Below are 14,776 nucleotides of genomic sequence, written 5' to 3'. Positions count from 1 at the left end.
ATTGACTGCCTTTTATGTTAGAAACCAGGCTTAGGCAATATGGCATCACTGTTGGGACCCGTAGCGGTCGAATATTTGTTAAATTGACTACTAATTGTTGTCTTGTACTCAGTCATAGTCTAACTTGTGTGTTATATCTTCGTTCCCTCTCATTTCTTGTTGAGACTTGTTGTATTCTCTGTTTGGGCTAGTTATTCTGATATTCTGTGAGCCCGAGGGGCTGGAGAGGTTAGTGACTGAGATAGGGCCTGAGTGCCGGGTTGAGAGCTATGTGAGGAATATTGGATCGGGTTGCATGCCTCAACAATATTAGAGCGGGTTGCACGCTGCAACAAGCCTTTGGGCCATATATAGGATCGGGTTGCACACCGCAGCAATATATGGATCGGGCTGCATGTCGCAACAGCATTGGGTCGGGCTGCATGCCGCAGCAATATAGCGCTTGGGCTGTAGGAACCCCTCTGGAGTCTGTACATCCCCAGTGAGCGCATGCACTTATTGAGAGTGTGTGTTGAGGGCTGAGAGCCGAGAGTATGAGCTATTGAGATGAGCTGAGTGACTGCTGCCTTGAGAGGGTGTACTTTCTTTTATTGTTGATGCACTTATGTTGTTATTCGTTGTTGTTGTGAAATTTCTGGAAGATTCATATCTGTGTTACTTGAGCTCGAACGGATTAGACTTATACCACCGGATTTGAAAGCATGTTCACTCTTTAATGAAATTTTTTGAAATGATCTGTATTTTTTAGCTAGTCACTGCTTCTCAGTTCCTTATTTAATTCTGTTACTTGCTGAGTTGGTTGTACTCATGCTACACCCTGCACTTTATGTGCAGATCCAGTGTGTACGCTTCTGACGGCCGCTGAGTTCGTGCGCGGGCTGATTATCGGAGACTTACGAGGTATCTACCGGCATCCGTAGTCCTTATTTCTCCTTTATTATTATATTTTCTCTCTTGTATTGGCATCTGGAATAAACTGTAGTAGACTCTGTTTCTAGATTTATTATTAGATGATTATGACCTAATAACACCCCGATGTCGGGCTATTTTTCCGTACTTATGTTTTATTTGGGTTTTACCCCGTATTTATGGGAAACTCCAGTTATTTTAAATGTCTTAATTTATTTCTCTTAAATTCTAAAAGTGTTTTGGAAAGGTCGGCTTGCCTAGTACTACGATAGGTGCTATCACGACGAGTAAGGTTTTGGGTCGTGATAATTGGTTATCTAGAAAGAAAATAAAATATCTTATTTATTATTATTGAAAGGATTTTTTGAAAAATTATTGTTTTCAAACTTATTCATATTTTTGGCAACTTCGGTAAACGATTTGGGTTTTCACTGATGAACTTGAAAGGCGAAACTATTTTCGGAAATCATGATTTTGCTGAGCATCTTATCTTTGAGTTACTTCTTGTATTATTTGCTTTACGTTGTTATGAACTATTGTTGGTAATTGGTGGTGGACCCGACCTTGGTACAAGCTCGTCACTACTTTCAACCTACGATTAGGTTTGTTACTTATTGAGTACATGGGGTCGGTTGTACTCATACTACACTTCTGCAACATGCGTACAGATGTTGGTTGCTGATGTTGCTGTGTTTGATGGGAGCAGGATTGAAGATGTACCTGCGTCCCGGTTGTAGCTGCCCCTTGTTCATGGTAGCTTTATGTCTATGAAACTCTGTTTATATACTTTTCAAACAGACTATGTATTTAATTCATGTCAACTTTGTAAACTCTATTCTTAGAAGCTTATGATTTGTACTACCAGTTCTTGGGAAATGTATTAGATTCAGATATTTCTTTACTTAATTGCTTTATTAATTGTTATTGGAATTGGTTAGTGGTTAATTGGCTTACCTAGCGGGTTAGGTTAGGTGCCATCACGACTAGTCGAATTTTGGGTCGTGACCAGGTGGTATCAGAGCACTAGGTTCATAGGTTCTACAAGTCATGAGCAAGTGTCTAGTAGAGTCGTGGGGATCGATATGATGACGTCCATACCTATCTTCGAGAAGCTACAGGACATTTAGGATATACTCCCTATCTTTCTTTCCTTATCGTACGGTACTGATTCAGCTTGAAGCGTAACTCTTTGAATTCCTTCCACGTATTCGTATGCGCACATGAGCGCTCGGTAACAGCTATGCATCGCCGGCTTGTGATTATATGAACGAGGTTCGATATGTGTATTCTGTGTTTTGGTGATGGGCCAGTCTGGAGGACTTGAGGCCATGGTTAGACCGCAGCTTGAGCTCGGTAGCTTCAATGGTAACTTGTACATTTGGACTCATATGTTTGGTAATGTCCCTACGAGAGAAATTTGTGGCTCGATGAGCGGTGAAATGGCTATGTGGTGTATATGATGTGACTGCGAGATGTGTTCGGATCATTCGAATGTGATGAGAAGAGTTTACTTGAGAGGTAGCAAGGACTATTGGGTGTTTGATTTCTGTCTAAATATGGCGTATGGTCTCGAATTATTGGTGTGTTGAGGGATCTCTCATGTTGTTTAGTTGTGTAGTGAAGTAGGTTCTCACGTCTTGTCGATGAGTTCAAAATCAAGAAGATTAAGTGATTGCGTAGTAGTCGTGACTGTGGAAGGGTATAAAGAGATGTCAGTTTGAGGCAGAGCAGACGGGTTATCTCCTGCGAGGTGTCCTGAGGTTGTGTGGTCCTTATGATATTTTGTAGAGAGTTCTCTTTTACCAGTGAATGATATATGTTGCAATTTGAGTTTGGATCGCTTGTGGGAGTTAGCTTGACTATCATAAGGGTTAATGCAAGATTTGTAGATGATTTGAGGTATTATATGGTTTGTGTTACATGGACTTGTGAAGGATTTAGTTGAATTTTAGCACGGGATTCTGGTAGTAATAGAGTATGGGTATCGTGATGTTATCGACTATTTTGTTCTATGTCTTTGAGCCAAGTGGGGTAGTCTGCTATCGGCAAGTGGATTGTACATTTATGTGTTGTATTGGTTTCGGTTTGAGGTATACTGGTGAATCAGTTATGACTTGCAGAAGTTGAGATTGAGGATGACTCGAGTAAGGGAATTTCTGGATACGAGTTGTATTACACTCTATGGGTAAATGGGAATCATAAAATAATTGAGTGATTATTCACAAAGGATGTAGTGTACATGGAGTAGGAATTTGCTCGGTTGCTTAGGAGTGTAGGTTACTCTTTATTCCCTTGGGTGTTGGTGTGCTAAAGGTGCACAGGTCGTTCGGTCCGTTTGGTCGGTTCAATTGAGATTTGAGTAGAGTGGATGACTCTCGAGAATGGTTCTAATAGATTCAAGATTTATATGTAGCGATTTGGAATTTTCAAGATTTATATATATGACATCGTGGTAGTAGGTTGGGTTAGCACAGTAATGGCTATGATCGGTTCTCTGGGTACTTCTGACGTGTCTAGTCTCTACAGGCATTTCGTGGCAATGCTCTTGGGTCATGGCAACTTGCGTGGCTGGGTTAAGTTAGAGACATTTGGTTCTCATAGCTTGGTTGGGTGCAAATGGGTTTCGAAGAGTTCTCAATGGTTTTTACCACGGTGTAAGAAGTATATTTCCTAACGGCGTGAGGAATATGTGCGTATTGGGATTTTCTCCGGGATGAGATCAAATAGAAGGTCCTTAGCTAATTGAGCATGTAATTGCTTATGACTCGGAGCCGACTATGAAGTTCTCGTATTTTTCATATGATGGCATGGTATATGCGATGTGTTGTGTGTGATTGAGATTTACGTGAGCGGGATCACAATTCTGTTTGGAAGCATGGACGGTTTCAGATGACTAGGTAAATGATATTACTAATCGATATGGCCTGATGAGAGTATACATTTCAGAAGGGGCAATGTCTATTGATTTATGGGCACTTCATTGGTATTATGGCACTCTCCTGGTTGATCTACTGCTGATATTCAAATTTTGCTATGTGGCATGGAAGAATTTTAGAAGTATTCCTCATGGGATAATTGTGTATGAGAGATGTGTTAGACATTCTGGCGGTGGAATTGGGAGCAGACATGGTGATTCGTGTGTTCTATGGATTTGTAGACTGGAGTTCTCAGGAGCAGGTTGTTTCATGGTTGTGGACTGTGAAGTTGTCGCCGAAGCTAGCCAGATGATAGAATGTGTTATGATTCAATCATTGTGGACTTTCGGAGGTTATTTATCTATCTGTGGGTGACTAGAGCTGATTTGGGAGTCCACTGGTAGGCCCAATTAGGATGTGTATTCTACACCGAATCGGATTGGTTGGCTCCATACTGCTATTATTGAGGGATGTGCCATTCGGTTGTTGTCGAGCTTATTCGTGTTCTGAAATGATTTGTGAGTTACTCTTCTACGCTATGAGGAGTTGTGATATGTTGGTTTTAGGCACACATGGTGCGGTTCTATTATGGTCTTATAGAGAAATTTGAGCGAGGTGAGTAGTTGGGTATTGCATTGATTGAGGGTGTATTGGTTATGTTCTTTCGGGTTTTGTGTGGCATTGTGTCATCTGCTTCTCCGTGGTTATGGTAATGCACTTTGAGTACTTGATGTTGGATTGCGCGTGGTTATTGATATTGAGCATGGTGGCTGAGGTATTTCATATGGATCAGTGTTTGGATGGGGTCGCGCATTGCGGCAGAGTTATGTTGAGATATGATCCTTGGTGTTAGATTCGTGTGTTATGGGTCTACGGTGTGTGATAGGTTCTTAGCATTGCATCGGGGTGGTACGCGCTGAGCTTGCGGGACAGTTCTCTTGTTTGAGTCATTTTTGTGATTGAGTACATCTGGAATGTTGCTTATTGGTGCACGGATTGCACGGGTTGTGGCTTTAGATAGTATTAGCATGGCATGTCAGTAGAGTAGCTGGTATTTGATAAGATGAAGTCGTCGGATCTAGGATAGATGTTATCAGATTTGATTGTGGTATATTTGGAAGGATAATATCGAAAGTCGGCTTAGCAATTTGCTATGGTTCTTGTCGAAGGAGAGGGAGCTCCCCGACTGGTGGATCTGATGAATGGATACGAGTTTCTGCGTGTTTCTTTCATCATCGGTAGTGTACGAAGGTTTTAGAATGTAGTCTTGTTTGATATGAGGTTTGTTACCGGCATTGGGTTGTTTTGAGCAGCTACTATGATTTGAAATCATTGCTTCGAGCATTTGAGCTATGTGGTAAATGCGTTTTGAGTATTTGAGTTATGGTTATGGCTTTTGGTACAGCTTGTTCAGACTTATACAGTGTGTAGGTTGTGGGATTCTGTCCTTATAGAAAATTCTGGATGTTGGAAATTGGATTCTAAGGCTTATGGGCTAAGGTTTGATTAATGATCTTCAGTTATGTTGTGTTGCCGGGCCTATATGGAATAGGGTGACATGGGATCACCCTCGGGTATGTGCATGGCAAGGTTATACGGCGGTTTGATGGCTTTGAGAACAACTCTGGACACGTTCGAGGACGAACGTATGTTTAATTGGTGGAGGATGTAACGACCCGACCGATCGTTTTGAGCATTTGCACTTCGCTCGATAGTTTACGGGCATGCGTTGTTCCGTATGATTCATTATGGCTTATATGAATCATCGATTTTGATTTTCAAGTTATTCAAAATCTAATTGGAAAAATGGATTTCATTGTCAAAGCTTTAAATTGGGATAGTTGACCAAGTTTGACTTTTTGTGAATTTTAACTCGAAACGGAGTTTTGATGGTTCCGTTAGCTCCGTTGGGTATTTTGGACTTAGGAGCGCGTCCGGATTGTGATTCGGAGGTCCGTAGTGGAATTTGGCTTGAAATGGCGAAAGTTAAAATTTTGGAAAGTTTGACCGAGAGTAGACTTTTTGATATCTGGGTCGAAATCCGATTCTGGAAATTAGAATAGGTCTGTAATGTGAAATGTTACGTGTGTGCAAAATTTGAGGTCAATCGGTGATAGGTTTCGGCATCGGTTGTGGAAGGTGAAGTTTCATAGTTCATAGATTTTAATTTGAGGTGTGATTCATCGTTTCGATGTGGTTATGCATGATTTGAGGCCTCGAGTAGGTCCGTGTTATGTTATTGGACTTGTTAGTATATTCGGACGGGGTCCCAAGTAACCCGGATGAGTTTTGGACGAGGTTCGGATCATTTTCAATTCATGTGCAAAGGTGGAGGCTGCTGGTTCTCGTATGATCGCACCTGCGGTTGGTTTGCGCAGGTGCGATGGCCGCAGAAGCGACAAAGGCATCGCAGATGCGAGAATAGTGATGGTGAGGAAGACCACAAAAGCGGAGATTTGGGCACATATGTGATGCCGCAGGCGCGACAGCTCGAGTGCAGGTGCGGAGTTGGAGGGTGTCAGCAGAGGTCGCAGGTGCGATGGGATTTCCGCACCTGCGATAGCGCAGATGCGGGAAGGAAGTCACAGAAGCGAAAATGGTGAGGAAGCCGGGCAGCGCAGGTGCGAAGTGTTTCCTTAAAAGCGGTTGTCGTAGGTGCAATGAATTTTCCGCAAATGCGGATGTGCTGGGCAGAATGTTATATACAAGGGTTCGCGATTTTGTCTTCATTTTTAAATTTTCAAACTCGGATTGAGGGGATTATTGGAGAAATTTTTACCATATGAATTGGGGTAAGTGTTCTCTACTCGGTTTTGGTTATATTCCATGAATCTATCTTCGATTTTAGCTTTTGGTTGATGAATCTGAAAGAGGAAATTGGGGGTTTTGGCCTAAAGTTTCATAATATGAATTTTCGAGTTTTGAACATCGAATTGGAGTCGGATTTGAGTGAAACTAGTATGGTCGGACTCGTAATTGAATGGATTGTTGAATTTTGTAAATTTTGTCGGGTTCTGAGGTGCGGGCCCGGGTTGGGCTTTTGGCCGATTTCGGGCTTTGGATTCAAGATTTGATCTTTTTCGATCGGGATTGGTTCCTTTAGCATTGTTTGATGTACTTGAGTTGATTTTGGTTAGTTTTGAGCCGTTTGGAGGTCGGAACGCACAGGCTGGCATCTTTGGAGCACCTCTTGGCTTGCTCGGCATTGGTATTGGCTTGTTCGAGGTAAGTAACTCTTCTAATCTTAGTGTTGAGGGTATGAAATCCCGAAATACGTGTTATGTGATTTGTGTTGAGGTGACACACATGCTAGGTGATGGGTGTGTGGGCGTGCACCATGTGAATTAGGACTCTGTTGTTTCCATGGCACTGAATAGTGGCCCTATTTTGTTGACATCTGTTTTTTCACCATGTGATAAAGTAATTGAGCTGTCAATCATGCTAGATATAATGTTTAGGCTTTATGCCGATATTGTTTGGACCCATAATGGTTGTTTCTTACTGTCATCTCACTGATTTCATTGATATTTCGTACTCAGTTATATTCATGCATTCATATCATATCTCAGTCTCAGTTATTTATTGATATATCATATCATTGTTGTCGGGCTAGTTTCGTGACATTGTAAGCACGTGAGTGAGACTGGAGAGATTGATGACTGAGTGAGGCCGGGGGCCTATTTGTGAGGATGTTGTCATTATAGCACGTGAGTTTTCCGTGCAGCACGTGAGTTGTCCGTGCGATTCCAAATATTGATATTATGGAATGTGAGTTGTCCGTGCGGTTTATAGCGTTTGGGCTGAAGGAGCCCCTCTAGAGTCTTCACACCCCAAGTGAGCGCGGTTGTTATTATTGAGGGATGGATCTTCTCTGGACATGGATCTTGTCCTAAGCATTATATACCTGGAGATGGATCTTCTCCACGGGATTGATTGGCCCTGCTCGATACTGAATGACTGATGATCAATTGATGTGTATATTCCGGGATGGATCTTTCCTGGGCCGAATTGGCCATATACAGTACCGAGTGATTGAGCATGATGAGTGGAATGTGTGAGAAAGTGAGATTGAGTACTCTGAGAGTGTGAGTATATGAGTTCATCTCTGAGATACATTGCATTAACATGCACACATGACATACAGGCATCGAGATGTATTTTCCTCATGTTGTACGGTATTACATTATTCATGATTTCTCACACATGTTGACAGATGGGCATAATGATGCATTTGTTTTACACTGGTTATCTGGAAAGAAAATGAAACATCTTATTTATTATTATTGAAAGTATTTTTGGGAAAATTATTATTTTCAAACTTATTCATATTTTAGACAACTTCGGTAAACGATTTGGGTTTTCACTGATGAACTTAAACGGCAGAACTATTTTCGGAAATCATGATTTTGCTGAGCATCTTATCTCTGAGTTACTTATTGTATTATTTGCTTTACGTTGTTGTGAACTGTTGTTGGTAATTGGTGGTGGACCCGACCTTGGTAAAAGCTCGTCACTACTTTCAACCTAAGGTTAGGTTTGTTACTTATTGTGTACATGGGGTCAGTTGTACTCATACTACACTTCTGCAACCTGCGTGCAGATGTTGGTTGCTGATGTTGCTGTGTTCGATGGGAGCTGAATTGAAGATGTACCTATGTTCCTGTTGTAGCTATCCCTTGTTCGTGGTAGCTTTAGGTATATGAAACTCTGTTCATGTACTTTTCAAATTGACTATGTATTTAATTCATGTCACCTTTGTAAACTCTATTCTTAAAAGCTCATAATTTGTACTACCAGTTCTTGGAGAATGTATTAGATTAAGATATTTCTTTACTTAATTGCTTTATTAATTGTTATTGGAATTGGATAGTGGTTAATTGTGTTACCTAGCGGGTTTGGTTAGGCGCCATAACGACTAGTCGGATTTTGGGTCGTGACAATGTAATACACTATCATGTACTTTAATAGGCTTGAGAGTACTCAATAAAATCAGTTACAAGTGTAGACATGTAATGAGAACACCAACATGCCAATACAAGAACTCGGAACAGATAAGTCATGTAGTCCAAATGAGTAGAGGAGATATCATGTGTATTAACCTCACTAGTCCTATTGGCAGGTTCATACTTCTATAGATTCTCAACTACAGTCATGTATTTAGTGATGTATACACTTAATGAAAGTATACAAATAGATCAACACTCCACTTCCTACTAAGTATAAGGGTTAACAATCCACTTCAAAATTCTTAAAAGATAGGGATAAGCAAATATATTTGTCTACACTTAACATGTGATATGACCTCTAAAGAGATCTTTCATTCCATCTAGGCAGATTATAAGTTAAATACACAGTCCTACACTCAACAAAGCAGACAAGCATCAAGTAGTTTCTCCTGAGTTTATAATGGTTACAGTTAACTTATATTGACTTAACAAAGCTATGTGATATCAAGGACACGGGTATGAGCAGGTAAGACAAACAGAGATTGTTCAAGAATAAGCTGAGTGTAGAAATTCCAGAGATAGTATTCAAACACACACATATGACAGTCTTGCAGGATCACAACATTGCTTAATATCATGAGATCAAATCAACAGTGTTACTAGTATAAGTTTCAGGAAAGTCAATGAGAGTGTTACATTAAGGATCTACCATACAAGCTGTGTATAAGAACATAGTCATAATGAAGCTTAGTTTAATACTTTAGCACAACAGATGGGACTTAAACACTATAGATGTTGTTGACGACCAATTTTGACCCTCCCTTTTGAAATTAGTTTACTTATACTTAATAATTTTTAATAAATATTTTGAAGGTATTTTCTAGTAATAAATACCTATTTCTGCAAATTAATTAATTATTAGTTTTAAAAATTATCATCTGGCACCAGTATTATGTAGTTATAAATACACTTATTATTGTTTAGATTGTTAAAATAAAATGCACCGTATAAGTTTTATAATTAATTTAATGAGTCAATTCTCAATTTTAATTAAATTGGTCACTGTGTTAATAATTCGAAGTTAGTGTCATAATTTAGGAGATAAAGTATTTTATAAATAATTGCAATAATTAGTAGTATATTTGATAATTATGATTTTATTGGAAATTAGTTAAGTTTATTTAAATATATTTCAAAAGGGATTAAAAGATAAAAGGCTATAATTGCAATTTCAACTAAATACAAAGTGGCCATCTTTTAAATTCATTTTGTCCCAAATGTGCAATCTAGTCCGAAAATACCCAACCCAAACAACCCCTTCAATCCTTGTTGGCAATCCTTGCCATCATATTTGAACCAACCCCTGCATTCTGTTGGTCGAAATTGTTGTTTGATAATTCTAATTGGGATTGACCTGAAAGTTCATAGCTTAATTCCTCACCATTTAACTGAAGCATGAAAAGTCTAAGTAATTAACCTGCTCCCCGTCTTTATATCTGTATTTGTTAACTCTGAGAGAAACTTCTGGGTTGTCACCATGACATTATTATGTTCATATCTAACTATTGGTTGCATTTATATGAAAGCAGTCTTGTTGAGGTGAACTCTCATGAACATTAGTAATCTATCTACCTATATTCTGCCTTTATGAAATTGTCTTTTACAAAAATGGGTCATAGTTGTGTTGTTATAGTTGAATGGTAGTTGTTGTTAATCTAGACATAACTGCCTCATGTTTAGAAAGAACTCTCAGTTACATGCCTGGGTTAAACCTGTTAGGTATAGCACTCTTCTTGTCTTTAATCTCTTTTATTACATTGCTGACTTTGTGAAGTTTACCCTGTCTTCTGTATGATTATAATCTCATGTAAAGTATCTATGATTAGTTGATTAAATGTCGCATGTATTTCTGCTTATCTGCATGACCTCATGTTCTTATACTCTGTTTTGAAATTGCACTTGGTCATCTCTTTCCCTACTAATGAATTGAACATAGTCTTAAAACCTAAGGGAACTTTCTATTGATGATGTCTGGGCATAATAGTCTACCTATTTCAATATAAAATTAATATTCTTATGAAGATGTGATTCTACCCTCAATCCCAAATGAAGTATGGTTGGTAACATTTGGTTCTGTTAAGCATCTTTAAGAATTTCATGTTTGAATCTGTGAGCCTGCAGTCCTACTAAGATTCCTGATCATGTTCTGATATATTTGATAACACCTATAGAAGTTGTTTGTTGTGACTGTTTGTCTGAATCTTTTAATTGCTTTCAAGAATTCCAAGCAGTGTGATCACTCTATGCATGTCCTAGTGGCAAGACCTAAGCTAATCAACCCATGATTAGTCTGCCAAGGCAGAGGTATCTATTTCTAGGTTATTGTATATGTGAGTTGTGTGTTCTTTACCTATCCTTTGAATGTGATCCTAAGTATGTAGATCTTTAACAATAATGCTATAATGTCTCTGCCTCCCCCCTTCCCCATATGTGTGTGAAATCTTACCTTTAGATTTGCTTAATATGTGTATTATTCATGTGATATTGGAAATGTAGTTATAAAGTGAAACTATTCTTATGTCCTTATGTTATTCTGTCATGGGAAAAGTATATTTTTGTGGTAGAGGATATTATGGTAGTTGGTTTACATTGAAAGAGCCTCATTGGCATCTAAACCCGTAAGGAAAAACGAGTCGTTAGTGGTTAAGGGTATTTGGGAGTAGAGTTTACCTTTAGGTTGGGCTGCTCTGCCCGGCACAAGCATTGCCCTGGGCTTTGAGACCCTTGGGAGCTTTGAAGTGTTGGGGATTTCAAAGGGGGCATTAACCATGAGTTGGACTCTCTCCTTAGCCCTCAAATCATTGACACTTGTTGTTCTTTAGGGTTTTTGGATTTAATGACAATGAAAGGTTTTCAATATAAATTATTTGCCATGTATAGCCACCACATTAGTATAAGTTTCTCATAGTATTTGAGTATTGATATAAGTTATATTTTGCTCACATCATTTGTTTACGTGTTTCATACATAATTGAACATGCATGATTTGTATCTAATGACCTTCTCTTTCTTTTGGACATGTAAATTTGATTGGGAAATCTGAAGTTTGTTGTAGCCGTCCCTTTGTTGTTGGGCCTGCCTCTTTGAGTCCGAAACACCAGAGTCCAATCCTCTTTCTCTAAACTCTTATTATTATTGATTCACTACCTTAGTCTACTGCCTTGTTATACTTTATTGCACTTTGTTGTTGATTATTCTATCTCACATGTATAAGACACTTATATATTGGATTACATGATTTACTTTATACCTTAATGTCATATAAAACGTAGGCCGGTCCTAAATAACATAGGATTAAAAAAGAATTAGTTAGTGATTAATTTCTCGTTCGCCAATTATAATTGCTTATATCGTTACCATATTTTCGCTCACCTTCTTTTTCTTAAAAGATTTTGAAGCCCAATGCTTAGAAAAAAGGCAGCCCCACTTTCAAAGGGAAAATCAGATCTGAATCGCAAATTTTATCTTCAAAAATGGAATCAAATTATTTCAAAATATGAAGTGTCGTCCCCCACCCCCTCCCCCCCCTAAAAAAAAATCAAAATGGCTTTTCTTCAAGTCTAAAAGATCAAGGTACATTTAGGCCTACTCATTCTTTAAGAACAAATGTTTAATTTAGTTCCCCTGTTTACATACTCTCTTAAGTACAAAAACCTATATCTATTTTCAAAAAGCTCTTTTTAAGCATGTGTGCACTAATGTTATTTTCCTCTATAAATTCATACCCTTCTTTAAACAACACCCTCCCCTTGTAAGAATTATGTTCTAATATATGGTAAGCCATATCTCTAGAACACTGATTATAGCATAGTATAAATAATTGATTCAAAATTTAGTCTAAGTCCTATGGAGCTACCTCAGGTAGATTTTAAGGGGTGCCTAATACCTTCCCCTTAGAAGAACAAGAACCCTTACCCATAATCTCACCGGTTAGCAGTCTAATAAAGAATACGACTTAGTAATTAAATAGGTACCCTAGTATACCTTTAAATATTAGGTGGCGACTCTCTTTTATCAACAACAGAGAAACCACAAGTTGAATCTTATTTTGACTAGTGGAAAATAGGGTACAACAGATGTATCTTAACTAGGTTCCATAACTTAAGCTAAATGTGGAGCAGCTGCAAAATACACAAAGGGTAAGTACATGGGTCTTATTAGTTTAGAGCATATTTATGTGATGACCCAAAAGGTCATCTTATGTTTTAGAACTCGAATCGGTGCTCTTAAGCCTTAAAAATCTCATTTTTACCCTCCTCGATTTGCGTGCACAGTCCAGCCATATTTTCGGAAAGCTTTTATGTTGAAAACTAATGAAAATAAGAATTTTTGCCTTAAAAGTTAATTTTAGTTGACTTCGGTCAACATTTTTGGTAAACGGGCCCGAATCCGTGCTTTGACGGTCTTGGTGGGTCCGTATCGAATTATGGGACCTGGGCGTATGCCCGAAATCGAATTTGGAAGTCCCTAGCTTGAGTTATGAATTTTTAATAAAAATTAAAAGTTTGGAAAATTATTTGTTTTTAAGAATTGATTGATATTTGGCATTGTTAGTATCGGGTCCATATTTTGGTCCCAGAGCTCAGTACAGGTTCATTACGATATTTAAGACATGTCTGTGAAATTTGATGAGAAACATAGTTGATTTGACGTGATTCGGACGTCCAGTTGAGAAGTTATGGATTTTAAACTATTCTTGAGAATTTCATTTGAATTGGTGCTAAATTTAGAGTTCTAGGTGTTATTTTGACGATTTGATCGCGCGAGCAAATTTGTATGATGTTTTTAGACTTGTGTGCATGTTTGGTTTGGAGCCTTGAGGGCTCGGGTGAGTTTCGGATAGGCCACGGGATGTTTTGGACTTTAGAAATCTGGTTTTTCTGTAGAATCTGTCTTCTGGCATGTCCTTTTTCGCATTCGCGAAGGTACTCTCGCGAACGCGAAGAGTAATCCGGTGAGGCTGAGAATCCTTCTTCGCGAACGCGAAGGCCTGGTCACGAACGTAAAGTGATGGGGGATTTACCCTTCGCTAACGCGATCTGCTCATCGCGAACGCGAACCACTTGGGGACTTGGGGGAGGGTTGGTCGTTCTTTCATCGCGAACGCGAGCAACGTCTCGCGAATGCGAAGGCCAGGGGAGCGTAACCATCGTGAATGCAAGCAACGTCTCGTGAACGCGAAGGCTTGGTAGCAAGTACCCTTCGCGAACGCGACAGTGACCGTGCGAACACGATGCACACTGTCGCCCAGTGCATAAAATAGAATCAAACACGGGTTTAAGACATTTCTTCAACATTTTTCAAGAACCAAACGGGTAGAGGCGATTTTCAAGAGTCATTTTCTTCCCCAAAGTGTTGGTAAGTGATTCTAAACTATTTTCTTTCAATTACCCATTACATTCCTCGAATTATCAACCAAAAATCTAGAGTTTTTATGGTAGAATTAGGGGATAGGGTAGAAAATAGGGATTTTGGGAATTTGGGGATTTAGACCTCAATTTGAGGTCGGATTCCAAAACTAATTACATATTCGGGCTCGGGGGTGAATGGGTAAAAGGATTTTTGTTCGAACCTCAGGTTTTGACCAAGCGGGCCCGCGGTCGATTTTTCTACTTTTTGGAGGAAAATTTGGGAAATTTAATTTATGCAATATAATTGATTCCTTTAGCAACATCTTATATTATTGAGTCATTTTTGAATAGATACGAGTGGTTGGGAGGTGAATTCCAAAGGAAAGGTTGTGATTAAGGATTAAGTGGTCTTCGGAGTGAGGTAGGTGTTATGTCTAACCCTGACTTGAGGGAATTAGGAACCTTAGATTAATTGCTAAGTGAAATTCATGTGAGCGGCGTATATGTGAGGTGACGAGTACCTATGCACCGCCAATTTACCTGTTTTTCCATATTTCTCTATTTTTCTGACATTGCCTCATTCCTATGCCAAATT

The sequence above is a fragment of the Nicotiana tabacum genome, chromosome 9 (assembly GCF_000715075.1).
Source record: "Nicotiana tabacum cultivar K326 chromosome 9, ASM71507v2, whole genome shotgun sequence".
NCBI lineage: Eukaryota > Viridiplantae > Streptophyta > Magnoliopsida > Solanales > Solanaceae > Nicotiana > Nicotiana tabacum.
Note: the sequence above shows the minus strand (reverse complement) of the source record.